The sequence below is a fragment of the Bos mutus genome, chromosome 24 (genome assembly GCF_027580195.1).
Source record: "Bos mutus isolate GX-2022 chromosome 24, NWIPB_WYAK_1.1, whole genome shotgun sequence".
In the NCBI taxonomy this organism is placed as follows: domain Eukaryota; kingdom Metazoa; phylum Chordata; class Mammalia; order Artiodactyla; family Bovidae; genus Bos; species Bos mutus.
The window spans coordinates 12332981-12357607 of NC_091640.1; the positions used below are offsets into that span (position 1 = coordinate 12332981).

General features: G+C 39.9%; 1 long non-coding RNA gene across 1 annotated transcript in view; it reads left to right on the top strand.

The window, feature by feature from the left end:
- LOC138985353 (uncharacterized) overlaps window positions 1-24627 on the top strand; it is a 48765-nt gene that overhangs the window by 16973 nt on the left and 7165 nt on the right. Inside the window, exon 2 of the long non-coding RNA XR_011462427.1 lies at window positions 8165-8244. This is a non-coding gene — a long non-coding RNA (uncharacterized lncRNA). The remainder of the gene's footprint in view (window positions 1-8164; window positions 8245-24627) is intronic.

Genomic DNA, 24627 nt, shown 5'->3' on the forward strand with positions numbered 1-24627 from the left:
ACTAATCAATGATTATAGTAAAGTTGCAGGATATAAAATCAACACACAGAAATCCCTTGCATTCCTATACACTAATAATGAGAAAACAGAAAGAGAAATTAAGGAAACAATTCCATTCACCATTGCAACGAAGAGAATAAAATACTTAGGAATATATCTACCTAAAGAAACTAAAGACCTATATATAGAAAACTATAAAACACTGGTGAAAGAAATCAAAGAGGACACTAATAGATGGAGAAATATACCATGTTCATGGATTGGAAGAATCAATATAGTGAAAATGAGTATACTACCCAAAGCAATTTATAGATTCAATGCAATCCCTATCAAGCTACCAACAGTATTCTTCACAGAGCTAGAACAAATAATTTCACAATTCGTATGGAAATACAAAAACCTCGAATAGCCAAAGCGATCTTGAGAAAGAAAAAAATGGAACTGGAGGAATCAACCTACCTGACTTCAGGCTCTACTACAAAGCCACAGTTATCAAGACAGTATGGTACTGGCACAAAGACAGAAATATAGATCAATGGAACAAAATAGAAAGCCCAGAGATAAATCCACGCACATATGGACACCTTATCTTTGACAAAGGAGGCAAGAATATACAGTGGATTAAAGACAATCTCTTTAACAAGTGGTGCTGGGAAATCTGGTCAACCACTTGTAAAAGAATGAAACTAGAACACTTTCTAACACCATATACAAAAATAAACTCAAAATGGATTAAAGATCTCAACATAAGACCAGAAACTATAAAACTCCTAGAGGAGAACATAGGCAAAACACTCTCTGACATACATCACAGCAGGATCCTCTATGACCCACCTCCCAGAATATTGGAAATAAAAGCAAAAATAAACAAATGGGACCTAATTAAACTTAAAAGCTTCTGCACATCAAAGGAAACTATTAGTAAGGTGAAAAGACAGCCTTCAGAATGGGAGAAAATAATAGCAAATGAAGTAACCGACAAACAACTAATCTCAAAAATATACAAGCAACTCCTACAGCTCAACTCCAGAAAAATAAATGACCCAATCAAAAAATGGGCCAAAGATCTAAATAGACATTTCTCCAAAGAAGACATACAGATGGCTAACAAACACTTGAAAAGATGTTCAACATCACTCTTTATCAGAGAAATGCAAATCAAAACCACTATGAGGTACCATTTCACACCAGTCAGAATGGCTGCGATCCAAAAGTCTACAAATAATAAATGCTGGAGAGGGTGTGGAGAAAAGGGAACCCTCTTACACTGTTGGTGGGAATGCAAATTGGTACAGCCACTATGGAGAACAGTGTGGAGATTCCTTAAAAACCTGGAAATAGAACTGCCTTATGATCCAGCAATCCCACTGCTGGGCATACACACTGAGGAAACCAGAAGGGAAAGAGACACGTGTACCCCAATGTTCATCGCAGCACTGTTTATAACAGCCAGGACATGGAAGCAACCTAGATGTCCATCAGCAGATGAATGGATAAGAAAGCTGTGGTACATATACACAATGGAGTATTACTCAGCCATTAAAAAGAATACATTTGAATCAGTTCTAATGAGGTGGATGAAACTGGAGACTATTATACAGAGTGAAGTAAGCCAGAAGGAAAAACATAAATACAGTATACTAACGCATGTTTATGGAATTTAGAAAGATGGTAACGATAACCCTGTGTACGAGACAGCAAAAGAGACACTGATGTATAGAACAGTCTTATGGACTCTGTGGGAGAGGGTGGGAAGATTTGGGAGAATGTCATTGAAACATGTGAAATGTCATGTATGAAACGAGATGCCAGTCCAGGTTCAGTGCACGATGCTGGATGCTTGGGGCTGGTGCGCTGGGAGGGCCCAGGGGGATGGTATGGGGAGGTTGGGAGGGAGGAGGGTTCAGGATGGGGAGCATGTGATTTTTTTTTTAAAAATAAAATTAAGAATAAAAAAAAAAAAAAAAGAAAAATAAGCAAAAACTTGAAGCAATAAATTTTTGTAGAGGTTGGGATTAAGAAATCTGAGAGTGCTATTCTGTCAAAAGCCAGCATCCTTTTTGGCAAGCCCCTTAAAAGGTGATAAGTTAAAAGGTAACTGGGTCTGTTTTGGACAGTATCCCAGAAACAACTTCTTCTTACCATCGATGCAATTCAATCATTTAAAAGGAACTAACATGGTAAAAGGAGTATGTTTTCTTTCTCTGGTGATCTATAGAATGATCCTTCCTTAAAGAATGTGAAAATGGCTTTGCGAATGGAAAAAAAAATTTAAGACACATATATGTGTGTTTGTATGTAATATGTTTATAAAATGAATACAAATACGTGAATGCTTAATGTGTCTTTTTGATGATTCAGTTCAGTTCAGTCACTCAGTCATGTCTGACTGTTTGCGACCCCATGGACTTCAGCATGCCAGGCTTCCCTGTCCATCACCAACTTCTGGAGCCTACTCAAACTCCTGTGCATTGAGTCGGTGATGACATCTAACCATCTCATCGCACTGATGGTTATAAAATCAAAATATTACCAAATATGCACTAGATTAAGAAAAATTTAATGAAAACACAATTCTGTATTTTTAATTCTCTCCTGCAACTTCCACATGGAAATGCTAATATGAAAACAATCTGGTGAATATACTTAACAAATACATAAGAGTAGCTTGTATATGTTGACTTAATCACTTGATGTTCTCTAAAAATATTTAAAGGTCTCTCCTCCAATGTCTTGATTCAGAAACATATTATATACACTATTTTGAAGATTTAATTTTATAGCCCAATGAAATGTACTTTCTATAGTCTCTTACCTAATTTGTTGAATAAATCCTTCAACTCCTACTATATACTGAGCATTTCACTGGGGTAGAGGGTATCATAGGACCTCCAAGAATGTATAGATTGGTGAGCTGCTGCTGCTAAGTTGCTTCAGTGGTGTCTGACTCTGTGCAACCCCATAGACGGCAGCCCACAGGCTCTGCCTTCCCTGGGATTCTCCAGGCAAGAACACTGGAGTGGGTTGCTATTTCCTTCTCCAATGCATGAAAGTGAAAAGTGAAAGTGAAGTTGCTCAGTCGTGTCTGACTTTTGGCGACCCCATGGACTGCAGCCTTCCAGGCTCTGCCCATGGGATTTTCTAGGCAAGAATACTGGAGTGGGGTGCCATTGCCTTCTCTGAGATTGGTGAGGGAGAGAAATAAATGCCATAATGTGACAAATAGAATAATAAAGTTGTATATAGGGCACCAAAGAAGCATCAGCAACACTGGAGGAGTTCCATAGTCATGGCAAACTTCCAATAAATATTTTTAATGAATAAATAAAGCATAACACAGTAAATATTTTATCTCTAAGTCAGCTATTTACATTACTTTTTATCCCTACATACCTTTTTCCTACCTCTCAATCCAACAGTCCAAGAGAAGATTCAAACTTTGTCTGCATTAAATTTGAAGCTCCACTCCCATGCATTTTTACAGAATCAAGAAATAATTTACAAATATAGCACATAATATTCTCACCTATATAATCTGTCCATGTGTAATTATTCTCTTTTTGGTTCTTTGGGATGTAACACGAGATAGCCTTGTGGCATAAGTAAACCCTTGACCAAGGTATTTTAATATCACAGTTTGCTTAATGATGTTATCAAGGGGGAAAAAAAAGCATGCCTTTTTATAATTTCCAGTTGTTTGAAATTAATTTTTGAAGTTTAACTATTAGTTGCTTTTGCTTTTTCATATTAAGAAAAGATTTTTTTTAATTGTTAACAAAGAAGAGTATGAATTTATACAACCATCTGTTTCTGATTAAGATAATACTACTTTAAAAAGTGGATCTAATTAAAGAAAAACTTCTGATTAAAAAAGAATTTAGACAGAAAATGTTAGTATGAGTCAGCTACAAGTAAATGCATTCCCCCTCCTTCGTGAGCTTCCCTTCCACTCCTCCCATTCCACTCCTGTAAGTCACCATGGAGCACTAAGCTGAACTCCCCATGCTGCACAGCAGCTTCCCCTAGCTATCTATTTTACACACGGCAGTGTATATATACCAGCGCTACTCTCTCAATTTGTCATACCTCTACTTCTCCCGCTGTGTCCGCAAGTCTGTTCTCAGTAAGAGTTCCTTTTCCCTGCACATCTCCATAAGCCATTTGCTACGTGTCTGCACCAGTTGTCTGGATGTATAAGAACATATACTTCTCCATTGCCACTTAACTGTTGCATGTGTGAATTTCAGATTCTTTCAAAATTCCTTGATGATAATGACCATGGTCGTGATTTTAATCCTCCTCCGGACTGTAAAATGGTACTGTGCCCATCAGAGGCTTTCAATGTATGCTGGGTGAGTGATTAACAATGAGTGAGTGGATTGAAGCCTGATTTCCATCAGCTCACTAGACCCAGGGCCACAGATGTACCACTTCCTTTCATGACAGAGTTAGGGGCATGATTAAATTTATCTATCAAATATCAGCTGTGTGTGGTCATTAAAATTATTCTCTGGCCCTACTGAGAGTTGGAAGGAAAGTTGAAATTTTGAAACATTCCTTCTCTTTTATGAAATTTCATTTTTAGTTACGAGACAGTGTAAGGCTTATTACCATTTTATTTGAACATTTATTTTGACCAGATTGCAAATTTTCTGTTAATTGAGTCTTGAATTGGCCCATACACCATTGTAGATTTGCTCCATCGCTTCCGCACATGGAATTTATTGCAGAATTTTCATCCACATCTGCTCATTTAGTGTGCTTAATCTAGTATAGTGTTTCCCTTACATAGTGGATGTGGCGGGGGGAGGGGTGAGTTGTGAATGAAAAGTGGAGAAAAAGGAACTTAAAAATACCCACAGTTTAAATTGTGTCTATATCCAGGTTATGTAATAAAATATTAAATGAATTACACTTTTCTTTTTGTTGGTATGCTACATACTTATCATATTTTTTCATTACAGAAATAATACACCAATAGAAAAGTTGAGAAAATGCAGACGAGCAAATAGAAAAAGTTACCTAAAATCCTTTTACCTAGAGATAACAATTATTGGCTTCTGTTGTATATATTTCCAAGCTTTTCCTATAAAATACGTATAGACCATAAATTCTGTAGCATTTTTCAATCGACAACTGATTTTCTCTCACCTAACATTTTAAACGCCTTTCCATGATAATAAACATATATATTCATATTTAATGCTTGTACAATCTTTTTCTGTATAGATCCTAGTTTATATATAGTTTATATATATATATATATATATATATATATATATATATATTACAGATCAACTAGATTCTGACTGCAATGCAGGAGACCTGGGTTTGATCCCTGTCGGGAAGATCCTCTGGAGAAGGAAATGGCAATCCACTCCAGTATTCTCGCCTGGAGAATCCCATGGACAGAGGAGCCTGGCAGGCTACAGTCCATGGGATTGTAAGAGTTGAACATGACTTAGCAACTAACCGCCACCAATGGATCAATTCTATATTGTAGGATATTTAGTTAGTTTCCAGTTTTCCAGTAAGTAAATGACCTCCACAAAGAAGCCTCTGATTTCATACCATAGACAGATACCAGTGTACAAATTTCTGTTAACCCAGAGCTTTCCCCGACTGAAGAAGCAAACACCATCACTGCAGCAGATACAGGTTTCAGTGACTTTTCATTGAAAACAAAACATGGAATGCTCCTCTTTTTTTGTGATACACCATGTAGATACATGAGACTTGGACTATGAAGAAGGCCAAGCACCAACTAACTGATGCTTTTGAATTGTGGTGCTGGAGAAGACTCTCGAGAGTCCCTTGGACAGCAAGGAGATCAAACCAGTCAATCCTAAAGGAAATCGACCCTGAATATTCATTGGAAGGACTGATGCTGAAGCTGAAGCTCCAGTACTTGGGCACCTGATATGAAGAGCTGATTCACTGGAAAAGACCCTGATGCCAGGAAAGATTGAAGGCAGGAAGAGAAGGGAGCGACAGAGGATGAGATGGTTGGATGGCATCACTGACTTGATGGACATGAGTTTGAGCAAGCTCCAGGAGTTGGAAAAGGACAGGGAAGGCTGGCATGCATTCCAAGAATTGGATACTAAACTGAGTGACTGAACAACAATACTGGTGTCTGGGTGGGGAGGGAGAGGAAGCATGGTGCTCAGCAGACTCCTTCATCAGCAACACGTTTTGGACCAGGCATAACATGGAAGCATCTTGGGGGATAGTGGAATTGTGCTTATGATGCAATGTATTTTTTTCATGATGCTGTGGCTTAATTTCCTGATTCCTTTCCTGCCTGCTGGCGAAAATTCTGGTCGAGGTCCTCTTCTATTCTTCCACTAAAACACAGGGACAACCTTGCCACTTGCCCTGCTATATACAATTATTGTTTTGCATATAAGTATTACATGTATAGCTAAGCATTTTGTACTCTTTCTTAACATGGAGCATAGCTTCCATAGAACCAAGATATCTGGTACTCAAATTACCCATTGCTAAGAGTCCCTTGGACTGCAAGGAGATCCAACCAGTCCATTCTAAAGGAGATCAGCCCTGGGTGTTCTTTGGAAGGAATGATGCTAAAGCTGAAACTTCAGTACTTTGGCCACCTCATGAGAAGAGTTGACTCATTGGAAAAGACTCTGATGCTGGGAGGGATTGGGGGCAGGAGGAAAAGGGAACAACAGAGGATGAGATGGCTGGATGGCATCACCGACCCAATGGACGTGAGTTTGAGTGAACTCCGGGAGATAGTGATGGACAGGGAGGCCTGGCGTGCTGCGATTCATGGGGTCGCAAAGAGTCGGCACATGACTGAGCGACTGAATTGAACTGAATTGACCCAGAAAGACCTCCATATGGGGCATTCACGTCTTCAGTCTGTTATTGCAAGATAACAAACTGTCCATTAACAAATGACTCTGTGCCTTCCTGAGTCAGTTTTCTAGAAATGTTTGTGGAAAAAATGCAATATCAATTAATGTAAAATAGTGTATAATTCAGAGCCATTGTCAATCCGTCATTGACTAGGGAGTTATACGTTACTACTTTGTCTTTAATACAATTATTGTATAATCAAAACTGTTAAATCAGCCATTTTCTCAGGCCTTTGAGTTGTAAACATTTTTACAATTTTGGTAAAATCATCTACTTGTGCTTTCTTTATGCAGTAGCTGACTCATACAAAGAAACTCACTGCCTAGACATTTAGTCTAAGGAAGTTTAGGGTTTCTGTATTGCAATTCAACAAAATTTGTTGAAAGCTCAGTTTGTGATAAACATTGAGGAACTGGAAATAAAAAGGCAAAGTTCCAATAAGCTAATGAATAGACAAATAGATGTTGTAACTATTTATGTGATATGCTATAATAAAAGCATATTATAATAACAGCTAGCATTTCATGGGCATTTACATTATCCTGGATATTGTTTCAAAACCCTTCGTCGATTTTTCTTTCATAGTTAATTTAAACCTCAGAAGGACGTCATGAGGTATAACTTATCACTGCCCCCAATTTACCAATGACAAAACTAAGGGACCAAAATTTAGCCAAAATCACTCAGCTAGTAACACAAATGGTACTTGAAGCCAGTAACATAAGTTAGATCATACTCTGTGGCAACAACAGGAAATGATTGATTCTGATGGTGGAATGGGAGGTGGGGGGGGCGGGGAGACTTCCCAAGTGAGGTGCATTTGATCTATACTTTGAAGAATGAGCACAATCTTATTCAATGATGAAGGGAGAAGGAATGTCTAAGGATAAATAGACTAGCATGTGCAGAAGCACAGATGTGTAGAAGTGCTTGATATATTTAAGGGCCAGAATGGCATATAATTCAAGGGTTGTGTGGCTGGAGATGAGAAGAGAAGGAGAAAGAGTGACTGCAATTTCATGAGTTTTTGCATTTTTCCATGCCCAAAAGGAATAATTTTCAAAGTCCACAGATTCTTTCAAGTCTAACACATGGACGTTTTCTTGCATTTTCATCATAAATATTCATAATTAGCAGCATCAAATTACACACAACATTCACAACTTTCCCAATTTTTGCCATTCTGTAATGTGAAATGAATGAATGTACGTGTGTAAATAGATGCAGGTTGGTAGTATACATGATTAATTTTGCTAAATAAAGTATTATTTTTCTCTAGATGCATATGAGTAAGTTGAAAATACCAGCTCAGATAATGAACAAACAGGCTAACGGACAATGAAATAATTTTCATCTTGGGTAAGCCCAGTTTCCTCACTTCATTAGTTTTTAATTAAACCTCTGTCTGATTAAGTTCTCCATCTCTTTTCCACAACCTTTGCTTGTAAAATTTCCTTCATTTGGCCCTGAACAGCCTCCAAGCAGGGCGTAAAAACAATATTGCTTGAATGTTGTCTGGTATCTTCCTTCTGCCCATCATCTATTATTTTATTTTAAGATATAATGTAAAAAAAGTCAGAGAAAAAAAAGTCAGAGAAGCAACTAAAAAGAATAGGAATAGAGTATATATAGGATATATATTCTCTGCCCAGAATTCCCAGAGTAACCCTTTCCTGGGGCCCAGCTGGCCTAAGGCAAACACTGCCCCCTTTGTCTTGGACTGCTTGCTTAGTGGACACACTTGGACCCAGAAACTCTGGTAGAAGCCATCTTGAGGGAACAGTTTGGGTGTAAATATGAGGCAGGATGGGGTGAGAGAACATCCCAGGTGGCTCAGTGGTGAAGAATCCACCCACCAATGCAGAAGATGCAGGAGATGTGGGTTCAAACCCTGGGTTGGGAAGATCCCCTGGAGTAGGAAATGCAACCCACTCCCGTATTCTTGCCTGGAAAACTCCATGGACAGAAGAGTCTGGCAGGCTATATATAGTCCATGGGGTCACAAAGACTCAGACACGACTGAGAGATTGAGCATGTATGTATATAAGATATATAAAATATTATATAAAGTATAAAATGTATATAAACCCAGGGCATAGTTGAGAGAGACCATGGGCCCTCCAGAGCACCTCTGAGTCTTTAAGATACACACCCTCATGACAGATGAAAAAGAACCTTTTCTATGTTTCTAAACCCAATTCTGATGTTTCCTAAGTTCAGCTAAAGGGGAGCCTCCTCAGTAAAAATGCCGAAAGATGGTAGAGACCAGTCCCACACGTCCCTCCTGGGTCCTTGCTTCGGACATATTAGGGGACCCCTTTGCTGGTTTTTCCTAACACATTCTCCTAGCAGGATAACGGACTTTTCCTCCAGAACCTGCTCAATTCTTCTTCTTTAGATCTTGCTCCAGTCCTCAAAATTCCTGTCCCAAAATCCCCAAACTGGCTTCCATAGCCTGCCCAGGCCTCTTTCTTGCCTCTCCCTCCAGGGGTGTAATCAGATGCTGTCTCCTCACCCTTGGTCGGAGGGGTGTCCTTGGGGCAGCTGCCAGCAGAGGTGGGCTGAAAGGGTGGAAGAAACTTGACATTGTACACCAGCCCTGGTGCCCTGGCAGGCTTGCAAGTCCTCTCCTGGTACAAGCCCAAGCTGTTGATGAAATGATGAAAGATCTACGGGTCTGAGGCTTTTGTTGGTACCCTTACCCCGGGTTCTGTGAATGTGAGGGGTGGGTGGTATCCAGACACAGTGTCCAAAGTTTCATTCCAAAACAATTGTCTATGGATCATGGCCCCCTCTCTCATATTCCCTTTAGAGGTTAATTCAATCTTTCTTTTGCTCACTCTCTCCATTTCTTATTTATGGAGCAAATATTTATTCAGAACTACTCTGAGCATGTTGCTGGAATGCAGAGAGAATAAGAGACATGGGGGCATCACTGGCAAGATGTGGGCTCTGGGAAACCAGGGAAAGATGGGTTTTCAGGAAGGGGGAGTGGTCAGGAGGGATTCTGTCACAGTCTCAGGGTGTGAAGGCTGAAGGATGCTCAGAGGCTCTATGGGAGGAGGGTCACTGGGCTTTCCCGCAAGAGCATCCAGTGAAATGGCAGAGACAGAAGTGAAGTTGGAGTGGGTAAAAAAGTAAGTGGGGGATGAAGCCTCGAATGGTGGGTCAAGATTATTCTTGAGGATGTTTTTTCTATAAAGGGTAAGGGGAAGATGCTGAGGGGACTGGGGTGGGAGGTAAGATTAAGGCAGAGAAGCTTTCAAATAAAAGAGACTTTGTTTAAAAGAAGCTGAGGTCCCAGGGGTTGGGGCCACTGTGAAGTACAATGCACAGCCTATAGTACTTGCCTTTGCATGGGGCCCCAACCTTGTACAACAAGTTTTATTTCAGTAACAAAATGTCTGGCTTCAGGTTTAGCAATAGGGCAAATTTTAGACAGCTAATCGATACTGTTTCACCGCCCTCCTCCTCTCCTAATTATGTAATTATCCACAGATCTTTTCCAAGAACAACAAGTGGAGCTCTTTCTCCCCACATTTAGGGTAGAGTTTTCCTCCCTAAGTAGATTTCTCTGCTCCCTAAATTTTAATTTATTAACTGTTTCACCTGAAAGCAATCACCCTTGCAGTCAATTCCCCAAATAAAACATCTGCCTTTTCAATTCAGACAGCTATAAGTGAAGAAATACAGCAGGGGAGCAGAATTATGTTCTCTTTTAGAAAGTAGAGATGTTTACAAAGCCATGCTTCTGACACCAGCTGCCTGGCCTGCATGGTGAATGAGCTGGCGTCAGCGCTGGGAGGGGAGGTGAGCATGGTGAGCCTGCTTCCTCCTGCTCATTTGTGAAGATTCAGCGGCAGTTCCTGCAGTGCAATCCTCCCCTCCGTATTAATTGACCTGATATAGAGGATACTGGAGACCTGCAAGCTCTGGGGTCATTAGTTCTCACAGTGCTTTGTTTTTCCATAGCATCTATTTTCATGGCATGTGTGATTTTCACTTGTTTTAAAATCAGTAATCGCCTGGGGTCTTAAGATGCCATAAAAAGGAACTAAATTGGGTCATTGGTAGAGACATGGATGGACCTGGAGACTGTCACACAGGGTGAAGCAAGTCAGAAAGAAAAAGCAAATACTGCACATTAGCACATATATGTAGAATATAGAAAAATGGTATAGAGACACAGATATAGAGAAAACACATATGGACAACAAGGGGGAAAAGTTGGGGGTAGGATGAACCGCGAGACTGGGATTGACATAGATACGCTACTAAATATAAAAGAGATAACTTGTGAGAATCTTTGGACACCTGATATGAAGAGCCAACTCTTTGGAAAAGACCCTGATGCTGGAAAAGATTGAAGGCAAGAGGAGAAGGGACAACAGAGGATGAGATGGTTGGATGGTATCACCAACTTGATGGACATGAGTTTGAGCAAACTCAGGAAGATAGTGAAGGACAGGAAAGCCTGGTGCACTGCAGTCCCTGGGGTCACAACGAGTCAGATAACTGAACAACAACAACGAAATTTACAGTATAGCTCAGAGAACACTATTCAGTAATCTGTGGTGACATAAATGGGGAGAGAATCCAAAAAAGAGGACACATATTTATATATACACAAGGCTGATTCACTTTGTTGTACAGCAGAAACTAATACAACACTGTAAAGCAACTAAACTCCAGTAAAAATTAATTTTAGACACCGTTTGGCAAGTCTGTTAAGACTTTTTCAGAAGGGGGCGGTACTCATGCTAACTTACCTTATTCTAAGTACAGAAGTCTGGGGGCAAAAGATGGGTGAACATTTATACCAGGTAATATTTTTACCACTCTAAAGAAGAGTGCATGAGGCAAACACTGGAGAACATATATCATCAATATAGTGCTTTCTCCATTTTCTTTTTTTTCTTTTCTTCTGAGTATTTAAACCCTTTGGAGGTTTGGTTTTTAGCCATTGCTGGCAGACAAAGCTGATGAAGACCCAAGATAATAGAAATAAGATCGTGTCCATCGTTCCTGCCTACTTACAAACTGCTTCTCCTTAGAGAAGCTCGTGCGGGAGCATTCATTGAAAGGGCTGTTTACAGTTAGTACAACTCAAAAGGGAAAATGCAGACCCTGGTCCCGCGGCTTCATGGGCAGATTATTTTTTTTAATGTATTTATTTTTGGCTGTGCTGGGTCTTTGTTGCTGTGAGGACATTTCTCTGGTTGCGGTGAGTGGGGGGCACAGGGTTCCCACTGCGGTGGCTTCTCTTGTTGCAAAGCACGGGCTCTAGAGCACACACAGAGTAGCTGCAGCGCATGGGCTTAGTTGCCCCCTGACATGTGGGATCTTCCTGGACAAGGGATCGAACCCATGTCCCCTGCATTGGCAGGTGAATTCTTTACCACTGAGCCACTAGGGAAGCCCAGCAGATTTTTTTCTTTCTGCCACTTGCATATCTATAATTATTTCATTAAAGAAGTCAGCAGAAGGCCAAAATAAGTCTCTGAAGACAGTCTTTCTGGGGAGGGAGGAGAAAAAACAAATTACTATAAGATTACCTGCCCAAGCAGTGCACACAATAATGTACAGGGCAAAGAAAGGAAAATTTTGTGGAGCAGAGGTGTTTCAGCAAGTGTTGCATGGAAGAGAGTAGGAAAAAAACAAATAAAACCTGTGCTAAAATGTTTTTCTAGATGAGGCGCCCCTATCCCTTCACGTTAAGTACTGCAACTGTAAAATCATCCTAGGACTCCAGAGGGTAAAATTCCACAGTTCACAGGATCCTTTGCAGGGAATCAGGATATGGGTTTCTGGAACAAAACTTTGCTTAATCCACTGCAGAGCAAAACCCAAAAATCATGCTGCAATCTCATATATCAGAAGCTTGTGGAGGTCAGATAGTACGTGAAACAAAGGAACTTGTTCTGTATGTAATAGGACAAAGAAGGGGAAATCTATAAAAATATCAAATCACTATGTTTTACACTAGAAACTAATATAATCTTGTGGTTAACTCTACTTCAGTAAACAAGTAAAATTTAAAAAGAGGGAAAAAAGCAAATGACCTTGCATGTTGATTCACTCCTGTAACTGATTAACAATAGCTATCACTATCTCCTGTGACAGACGTTTTATCACGTCTATTATTACTAGAAGTTTTAAATTATTTTAATTTAAATTAACAGAAGTTTTACATGTCCCTAAATCATGTTATACTTTCATAACATTTTTTAAAATTTCCATAGCACTTTAAGTCTGTATAAAGATAATTTTTAAAGAGTTATTTTCTAGACTGAAAAATAAAAATCAAATAATTTGAAGCCAAGATCCCTAACTCCTTCCATTAAATTAAAAAACCTCAACTGAGAAGTTTTGTAACTTGTGATAAATGACAGAACACCCACAAATTTAATCTTATTTGTTATCTTTGCCTCAAACTGATTAATCAGGGAATGGGCAATTTGTTCAGTGCCTTGGGTCATAAATATTCTATATCCTTTAGCTTTCTCATCAGCTCAGAGAAGACAATTTACAAAGCCTTACCTGAACAAACGAAATAGTTTAGACTATTCCTTTAGTTTAGTGATTCCTTCAGAGTTTCTATGATAGACTTATAATTTTCCCCACCCCTCTCCAAATTTCATATGTTGAAATCTATTCCCCAATTTGGTGGTATTTGGAGGTGGGGTTTTGGGGAGCTGATTGGGTCATGAGGATAGAGCTCTCATTAATGGGATTAATGCTCTTAAGAATCTCAGAGAGCTCCTTCCTCTCCCTCTGTCTGAGAACCCAGTGAGAAGATGGTTCTTTAAGGTTCAGGAAGTAAGCCCCCACCAAATACGGAATCTACCAGCACCTTGATCTGGGACGTCCCAACCCCCAGAATGATGAGAAATTTTTGTTTATAAGCCATCCAGTCAGTGATAGTTTTTTATAGCAGCTTGAAAACCTTCTTTTAATTAAAGATCATTTTCTACTTATGGATACACTTATGCTACTGATTTCACATTTTCTGTCTCAAAGAGGTGGTTTACAATGTTCTGTTTCTGGTTAACTAATGATTGTTTATGCCATATCCTCTTTAGAGTTTATGGGCTGCTTCTTCAGGTAAGAATCTTGGAATGCAGCTCTAACATTTAGTTATTTTTTCACTATCCCTTTTGCACTAAGAGCACTTCCTTGGTAGCTCAGATGGTAAAGAATCTGCCTGCAATGTGGGAGACCTGGGTTTGATCCCTGGGTCGGAAAGATCCCCCTGGAGAAAGGAATGGCAACCCACTCCAATATTCTTGCCTGGAGAATTCCATGCACAGAAAAGCCTGGCAGGCTACAGTCCATGGGGTCGCAAAGAGTTGGACATGACTGAGAGATTTTCACTTTCTGCATTAAGAAATAGTACATTCAAACTGCCATTTAATGGATAAGGGATGGGCTTAGCTCTCTGAAAGAATTTTGGAGTACATATTTAAGGCAAACTACAGGCATGGAATATAGGAATCTGTGGGTAGTTTTCTAGAAAAATCTTGGTTATTTCACTTCTTCCGATTTTATTTTACCTCCAAGCAAATCAGATTCCTTTTGCTTTAGTGCAATGCGTGTTCATGCTATCCTAGCATTCTTAACACACAGTGAAAATTGTATGTTTAGTTTTGATCCCTACTAGATTGCATAAAGGCAGAAAATGACTTTGTTTGTGTTTATTTTATTATTCTTAGTGTCCGGTAATGTATTCAGCACTTTCTAAAGGGCTCACTAAATTATTTGCTGAATCTCACTGAAGCAAGGACTCTTCTGAAATTTTATATAAATATATATATAACATTTTTCATAGACTGTTAGACCTAGACATATTTTAGTACTCACACAAGTGTTTTAAAGTCTGTGTATGCTACTGCTACTGCTAAGTCACTTCAGTCACGTCCAACTCTGTGCGACCCCATAGACGGCAGCCCACCAGGCTCCCCCGTCCCTGGGATTCTCCAGGCAAGCTACTATCAACTTTTCTATCTTGTCTGGTTTGTTTGTATTGACTACTCTTCCTTCCCCCACCCATGAGTTATATTGCTTTCTTTTTTGTTTCTTCATAATTTTTAACTGGTGTTGTACTATGGAGCTTAGTCTGGATTTTGTTTTATTCTTTTGAAGAGTGTTAATTTTATTCTGGCAAGCTATTACTTTACTGTAGATAAGCTCAATTCTTTGGGGGCTTGGTGTTAAACTTTGTTGAGTTTAGGATACATGCAATCTCAGTTGCTCAGTCATGTCCTACTCTTTGCAACTCTATGGACTGTAGTCTGCCAGACTCCTCTGCCCATGGGATTCTCCAGGCAAGAATACTGGAGCATGTTGCCACTACCTTTTCCCCGGGATCTTTCCAACCCAGGGATTGAACCCACCTCTCTTGTGTCTCCTGCATTGTCTTGTGGGTTCTTTGCTAGCTGGACACCAGTGACACCCCCAAGATTTGATGAGTCCATGCTTAATATAGTGCCTGGCTCTCTCAATGCATGGAATAAATCATCCTCCCAAGATCCATGTAGTTTTATTTGTCCATGCTCCAGCTTGGTGTGGTCTTCCTATAATCACTACTGCTTCCCCATCACAGCGGATGCACAGCTTTCCTTCCTAATGCTATTCCTTCACGATTAATTGTCACGTAGTGGTCACTTTCACTTTTCACTTTCATGCATTGGAGAAGGAAATGGCAACCCACTCCAGTTTTCTTGCCTGGAGAATCCCAGGGATGGGGGAGTCTGGTGGGCTGCCGTCTATGGGGTGGCACAGAGGCGGACACGACTGAGGCAACTTAGCAGCAGCAGCAGTGGTAGAATGCAAAACAGTGAGCGTTGGAGAATTTCAGCTTCTGTTCTGTGGCTTCCTTGGTACACACATTAGTGGAACAGTTCACTCAGTGTTGTTTGGCTTCCCCTTCCCCCTCTGAAAATCCAGTGGCATTGCTCTACTACTTTGAAATGTTATTTTCTGAATAACAGCTTCAAATGGTCAGAAAGCTTTTAAGACATTCAGCTTCTATTTAAATGCATGTTTCAAACCAGGCTTCCAAATGTCCAGTGATTGAAAAACACCTTTAGGTAATATCCGCAAAGTAAATTCCAGCCACTGATTGACAGAAATGAACTCCTAGGGTGTTGAAATATACATCTACCCTTTATTGTCGCATTCACTCAAGCACTTTACAATGTGGAGTCAAATCTGTTAGAATAGCCCTTTGGACACGTTTGTCTTGTTGGATTCAGGATGTATTCATTTCTGGCTGCCAAAGGTGTAGTTGGCTTCTCTTTAGGGTGCTCAGTTTGAACTGACATCTGTTACAGATACTGCCTGACTAACGAAGCCTTTTTATTTTCTTAAAGCATGATGTGACCCCGGGCAGCCCAGGGATGGAAAAAAAAAAAAAAAGAAAGAAAGGAAAATAAAACAAGAAAGACCAAGATTTCAAACCAAAACAAAAATTTTAAGGGATTCATGATGCTTCACTGGAGTTTAGGAACACGAAGCACAGATGCTGTGTTCTGATAATCCTCAAACAGGGTTTTCTCTAGGTGTAGCTTCATGTAACCCCACTGGGAGGCTCGTCCGTGACTTATTCGCTCTGTCCCCTTTAACAGGGAAGATCAGAGGCTCAAGATCTTTTATGAATTTCCCCTGAGGGAGAAAGTGGCTAGTTATGCAGAATAAATTAAACAGCCTGGGAAAAAAAAGGCTATCGCCATTGTGATGATTCCATTTAGTGTGGCGAATCTGATTTCCCAAGCAGCACAGAGGTGTGAAGTCGAAGGTTAATCCTCCCCAAGTAAGACTCCTCAGCACAGCACGGGGATTAATTATTGGCTGGGAAGGCAGAAACAGTAGAGAAACAGTTGCTGTCCAAAGCCTTACCTCCTGAACTCAAGTTTTTTGATTCATTTCAAATATTTGTTGTCCAAGTACACGACATCACCCCGGACAGAAAAGACTAGTATCTGGAGACCAAAAAAAAAGTCGATTATAATTGTCCTCAATGGCAGTTGCAAACACTATTCTAGTCTTCTAAAATTATTTCACATACACTGTAACATTTGCTGTTGTTTGGATGATAAGTCGTGTCTGACTCTTTGTGACCCCATGGACTGCAGCCCGCCAGGCAAGAATACTGGAGTGGGTTGCCATTTCCTTCTCCAGGGAGTCTTCCTGACTCAGGGATCAGATCTGCGTCTCCTGCATTGATAGGTGGAGTCTTTACCACTGAGCCACCAGGAAAACCCGATGTGTCAACATTACCTTCTCATAAATGACACTTTGAGAGGATGGAGTAACCCCTGCTGTGAAGATGAGGAAACTGAGGATTAGAATCTTTAAGAAGCCTGAGATCACCAAAGCAATAAACAGAAGAGGCTTAAAACTATTTGAACTCTGAATCTTTTGCCCTACCTGCTACAAAATAATATCATCACCATAAAGCACTGAAAAAGAAAATCTCTTTATGGCCTCTCACAATATTTCTTTACTATAGAAAAGTGCAATAAATATCAACTTTATCCTTTTTTATTCAATGTATTTTTCTTACTGACATATTACAGGTCAAGCAGAACTGAAAAATATATTAAGACATAATGGTATCACCCAGCCATTGGTTTCATTTCTTCTATAATCAAGATGATTCCAAGATGTCAGTTTCAGTTCCCAAAGATGGAGACTCAGGCTTGTTTACATCATTTTTCTGGCTTAATAATAAACCAGTAGGACTATAACAGGTTCCTTCCAAACAGTAGGGATGATGATAATTCATTTGACCATCTGTAAATGCTTGAAATAGAATATTCAATTTTTCAAGGAAATATCGACTTGGAATACATGCTCACTTGAAGGGAAATATCACAGAATGCATCTGCAAATGGGACAATAATTGTACCTCGAATCTGCAGTGTTCTCTCTTAGCAATTCCAGCTCACTGGTGACTCTAGTGGAGAGAAGAGACTCAAATGGTCATCCGACCTGCCTTCACTTTGGAAGTTCTAGGATTCAAAGAATGATAAAGACAATGCAGAGAACCTCATCTAGAGGTTTCTCAGGTGTCCAATGGTGATATGGCATGAAGTCTGGGGAGGAATGATGAGAGCAATGTCAAAACCCAGAATGCAGCCACAGAATGCACTGGATAAGAACATAGACTCCTGAAAAGCAAAACAAAACAAACAAACAAAAACTAGAAAGTGAAGCATCAGTCACAAGACAAGAACCATCCATCTGCTAGATTTTTTAGTCATTCATACGTATGGAAACGAATTGCTGTCAGCACCTAAAGGTTTTTATCAGGGCTTCCCTGATAGCTCTGTTGGTAAAGAATCTGCCTGCAATGAAGGAGACCCTGGTTCAATTCCTGGGTCAGGAAGATCTGCTGGAGAAGGCATAGGCTACCCACTCCAGTATTCTTGGCTTCCCTTGTGGCTCAGCTGATAAAGAATCCACCTGCAATGCAGGAGACCTGGGTTCAATCTCTGGGTCAGGAAGATGCCCTAGAGAAGGGAAAGGCTACCCACTCTAGTATTCTGGCTTGGAGAATCCCATGGATTGTACAGTCCATGGGGTCGCAAAGAGTCAGACACGACTGAGAGACTTTCACTTCATTTCACCTAAACTTTGGATGCAGAGGATCCAAAACAAGGTTAGGAAGGTGCTGGGGAGATGGAATAAAATATTGCCTCTGGCTCACTTTGACCACCGTGCAAAATGATTAAGGAAATGTGACTTCGTTGCTGTTGTTAATAGAAGCAGAAACAGTTCTGCTTATATCCAGAAGAACAAGTACTATGATGGCTGAATTAAAAATCATTTCATTAACAAGGTAATTTTAATGTGGGGTTTTTGGAAAGTATTTCCAAAGAATAGTTTTGGAAAGAATGTTATTTTGACATCAGAAGAACAAAGAAAAGAAAGAAAGGTCACTTCAAAGAGAAGGTGGAGAATGTTAAAATATTAAGGTTAGGACAGGGAACAGCGTGCATGTTCCTTTTGAGAATCTGTTATAATATAATACAGAAACCTCTCCCCAGAAAAATGCACAAATCTTCATTCGAACCAAAATTTATAATAAATGTTATATATTTATTATAGTCTTTCTTTAAATTAGACTTAACATTTACATCAGGATAATATTTTGCATGTTGAATTAGTCCTACAGACTCTAGCACTGACTACCACCAGGATTATTTTGCTTTTTTAAGTTTTCATGTCATCATCCAGTGTACTTATGTTTACTGGCCCTAGATGGGGGCTTCCCAAGGTGGCTCAGTGGTAGAGAATCTGCCTGCAATTCAGAAACTGCTAGAGACCTGTGTTTGATCTTTGGGTCAGGACGGATCCTTGGGTCAGGAAGCCCTCCTCCCTGGAGGGGGAAATGGTCACCTGCTCCAGTATTCTTGCTGGAATGGAACTGGACACGGCGGAGTGACTCCGTGCTCATGGCCCTAGCTGGAGAGAACACTTTTTAAAGCGAGATCGTTTTTCAACTTCCGTGCAATATTTCTTCCCATGAAGCAAGTTTGTGTATTTTCCTTGTGTGTGTGTGTGTGTGTATGTTTCATTCCTCTCTGTTCACTGTGGTGATAACTGTTTGCATTTGTAATATGTGTGAGCACAGCATCTGCCTCCAACCGAGTTTCTGTGCTCACTATTCAATGAAGCAATGAAGCATTGGGAATGTGAAAGCATTCCTCAAAATGGTGTTGCTAGTTAGTAATTCTTCATGCTCCAAATGCTGCATCTTTTGCTCCCTGAGTCTATTAATCCTGAAAATAATACAAGGTACGTGGTTCTCATTACACACCTTTAAGAATACAAGAGAAAAGCGGCATAAGGGGAGAAGGGAAGTCAGTCAAAGATTTCTTGCTGGAATCTTTCAGGCAAATATTTTTGTGAGTATCTCTTACTTGTCAAGGAATACATTATATTATTGAAACAATATTTCACTTACTGGATTCAAAATTGTGAGTATCACAAATATTTCCGTGAGTATCTCTTACTTGTCAAGGAATACATTATATTATTGAAACAATATTTCACTTACTGGATTCAAAATTTAGACGGCCAGTCTCCTAAACAAAGATAATATTCTGAAAAAATCAATAAGATGATCAATCTAGTAGAAAAATGAAGTCAGCTCATAACCACATAAAAAGGTATTTGACCTCACAGCAATTAAAAATAACTAAAAATATAAAAATAAAATGTGTTTTTTTTTTCCATTAGCTGCCAAACATGAAAAACGAAATACAGTACCTAGTACTTGTTAGGGAAGGTGCAACAAAAAGTAAAACTTGGTATGAGTTTTCTGAGGGCAATTTGGCAAAATATGCCAAAGCTTTAAGCAAAAAAAAAAAAAAAATTGTACTGTTGGCCTAGCAATTCCTCTTCTTAAAATTTATCCTCAGGAAGTATTATATATTTATAAATATAATGGTACAAAACTGTTCATTGTCAAAATGCTAAACATACTTGTAACCATTCCCAAATGTGACTGAAAAGAATCAAGAGTGACTCACTCTCCTATCTCTTACAGATAAGAAATCTCCAGTCTTAACTTTCTGAACTGGTTTTTGTCATCTCAAATATGAAACTCCCACTGCTTCCCACCATCGGAGCTGGTATTTTGAGGACTAAAGAAATCAGAGTTCTAGAAACTTTTGAGATGTAAATCTGTATTCTCTATATACTAAATCTGTATACTCTCATAGTGAGTAGAAGACTTCTTATAGTGAGAAGAACTCCTTAGTTGGTGGGAAGGGTTTAGTAAAAGTGCAGAGATAGAAGTTCCCTGGACCCCAGGTCTTGGGCAAAGAACTCAGCTGATGCAGTTTAAAATGGAGATTTCTTTTCTCCCTCTTTTTTCCCCCATCCTTTGGAAACAGACAGAAGGAGATAGAGAAAGTACAGTAAAGATGGGAGAGGAATAGAGGAAAAAAGAGGAAAAATCAGGTGGCATGAACCCCCTGTGACTCCACTAATCCTCAAAAAAGTGAAATCTAATCAACAATTGCTGCCAGACGCTTTAAGTGTGTGTGTGTGTGTGGGTGGGTGTAAACCAGGCTCCTCAGGTGGCTCAGTGATAAAGAATCCTCCTGCCAATGCAGGAGACTCAGGAGATGCAGGTTCAATCCCTGGGTAGGGAAGATCCCCTGGAAGAGGAAATGGCAACCCACTCCAGTATTCTTGCCTGGGACAGCCCATGCACAGAGAAGCCTGGTGTGCTGCAGTCCATTGATCACAGAGACTTAGAGACTGAGCGTGCACACACATATGGAAACCAGGGGTGAGGCTAAGAATTACCTCTTGGGAATGTTGGAAAAAAAACATAGACAGTGTATGCAGGCTAAGCATGAGATGATCCTAAGAAAGTTCCTTGAGAATTTGAAGACATTGTGGAGGTGACCATGGACTGTCCCAGATGTGGACCTGCAATCAGCCCACTTTATTTAGATCTCTGAAACCAGGGAAGCCCCACCTAGCCTCAAAGTCATTGAGTGCCATTGAAGGAGAGGTTGGATCTGGGTTTCAATTAACAATGCTTTCTCAAAAAAAGCACTTCTAATAGGGGTATGCTTAACACTCCTTAAAATGTCTAAAAAGTTGTACAATAGTTGTATTCATTGAACATCAGAGCAAGTGATTGCAGAAAGGTTTGGGCTTGTATGTGTTTTTGTCCTCCAGGTTTTTCTACACTTACATGTTATAATTGAAGCAAGTGGCACAAATATCCTTTTTCATGAAATCCACTTTTATAACTGCCTCTTCTCTAAAACTACTACAAAGAAAATTGGCTTTCCCCTATATTCCTTCTTTAATGTCTTAAAGTAATTATCTGCTGCTATTAAAATACATGTCAACATCAAAGATTTTATACTTTGGTACATGGTTCCTATTAAAAGCTATCAGTATAAGCAAAGAATTCATTCCTGTGCGATGTTGAACTTGACTTTTTTTTTTTTTTTAGCAGCATTTAAAAAATAAGGCAATTCATTGAAGAAAATGCCTAATTTTCAGACCAACGTGAGGAAGTCAGAAAGCTTTACATTCAACTCCTCCTTAAGATAAATCATCAAAACTTTCATTACCTTATTCTGCTTACTGTATGTTGCAAATCAGATACAAGTGGTCTATAGTATTTCAGGGTATGAGTAGTCCCAAGTTTACTATACAGGTTATCAATTACATCAAAATAAGAAGTGAAAAGGCCTCAATAACCCAGTGATGAAGAGTCAGTGTGAGAATGTTTGTTTGTTTGTTTATTTATTTATTTGTGCACATGTGTGCTCAGTCTCTCAATCATGTCCAACTCTTTCTTTGTGACCCCATGACCTGTAGTTGGCCAGGCTCCTCTGTCAATGGAATTTTCCAGGCAAGAATAGTGGAGTAGGTTACCATTTCCTACTCCAGGGGATCTTCCCAACTCAGGGACCAAATCCGCATCTCTTGAATCTCCTGCATTGGCAGGCAGATTCTTTACCTCTGAGCCAGCAGGGGAGACCTCTATTTATCTTTAACACTTATTTATTTATTTGGCTGCACTGGGTCTTAGTTTCAGCATGTGGGCTCTTCATTGCAGCATGCAGGATCTTTTGGTTGAAAATTTTAGCTGCAAACTGCTGAATCTTTAGTTGCAGCATGTGGGATCTATTTCCCTGACCAGAGCTGGAACCCAGGCCCCCTGCATTGGAAACACAGAGTCTTAGCCACTGGGCCACCAAGGAAGTCCCTGAGAATATTTATTTTGATGCCTCTTTTGCTTCTGCAAAGTGAAGACCACGTTCTTCGGGAGAGTGCCTCGTGTGTCCTGGAAGACAAACTGCAGCAAGAATAGCTAACAAAGGGATCGCTGCATAGAGTCCCCAGAAGCAGAAGTTTCCCAACCAACTGAGGGAAAACCTCAGAGAGTCTGTTTTGTCTAAGATAAAGGACATCCTCCAAAGCCTTCTCCGGTGAGAGGCTGGCCTGGGGGCTCTTCTCTCACTCTGAACCACCCCTTCCAGGCTCCTCCAGGCCGCTCTCTTTGTATCAGTGGGCTCCGTCCTGCGTCTCACCAGGAGCCCGGTCTCCATAGTGGGACACACGCATACCTATTTGTTTTTACAAATTATACTCTGCCTGATCCTGGGGGGTAAGTAAAAGACGTTTTAATTAAGATAATTGTAAAAATAAATCAAAAATTAACAATAAGTCAAACAAAGCAGAGGAAACAAAACACTATATAAGCAAAGTAATATCTCTTAGGAGTCTCAGAATGACTAAATTAACTGCAGACTAGAGGCACTCATTTTTCAACTGCATTCACATGCTATTTTGCATTTTTCTTCACTGATAGTCTGTGCGTGTGTTTTTTTAGTTAGTTTTTACTGGAATATAGTTGTTTTACAATTTTGTGTTAGTTTCTGCTCTACAGCCAAGTGAATCAGCCTATTTTTACATATATCCCCTCCCTTTCGGACTCCTTTCCCAGTCTGGTCACCACAGTGCATTCAGTAGAGTTCCCTACGTGATACTATGTTTAAAACAGATAATTAGTGAAAACTGTGTGTTTTATGTAGACTCTCCATTAGAATTTCTCTGAATTCTGCTCCAAGTTGCATTCTTATTTCTTAGGCTGATTGTATCTCTTTAAAAAGTTATTTTCCTTCTTCTGTGAGAACCTATCAACTAAAAGTGTGTCTACAATATCTGATGGCATCACAGACTCAATGGACATGCGTTTGAGCAAACTCAGGCGGACAGGGAAGCCTGACGTGCCGCAGTCCATGGGGCTGCAAAGAGTCAGACACAAGTTAGTGACTGAACAACAACTGTCTGATATCCTTGGGAACAGTAAGAAGGTCTCTCCAAGTGGAAAGAAATATGTAATTTTAGAGGTTTTGGTTTTACTCAATTAACTCACTGATTTATAACTCTTTTTAGTATATGAAACTGTTGAACACTCTTCTCACTGAAACCCTCCTTTTTGGCCTGTGTTATAACTTTATCCACCCTGTTATCCATCTAACTCTGGCTGCTCTGGTTTCACTGAAGGGAGTATGTGTATTGCAGAGTCCTCAGCACAAAGCAACTAGCTTTTGAAGCATGCAGCAAGTGCACTGTAACTTCAGAAAGAAAGAAGGAATTAATGAAAGCGTGAATGAACAGGGTACTCACCTATTCCAGGGCCAGTAGAGCACTTGTATAAATCTAGTTTATAAAGCAGCCAGGGATTTTACATCTGGATTTATGAGAACTGGGCAGACTTGGATTTGTTTGGACGGCTGGGCAAGGAAAAAGGAACCTACTTCTTCTGGATTTTCCCCTGTTCTGCCAGCACCACTCTAACAATGGTCTTTTGTCCTTGAAGAACATGTGGCTCATTTCCAGACTTTTTTCCCTCCTTAGAACCAGCTTCAGAGATATCACTGGCCCAGTAACATCTTTCTTAGAGATCTGAGCCCCAGCTTTGTGGGGGCCCCTGAGAACCTGAGACATCACACCACCTGGCAAGCATCCTATATCATGGTTCCACCTTCACCTTCTAAGTTTTTTAGGTATCTTTTTAGATTTATTTATTTATTTTAATTTTTTTTGGCCTCCCTGTGCAGCATGTGGGATCTTAGTTCCCAGACCAGGGATCAAACCCATGCCCCTTTCGCTGGAAGTTTGAAATCTTAACCACTGGACCATCAGGGAAGTTCAGTCTTCTAAGTTTTAATACCAGAACTTCTATTATTTTCC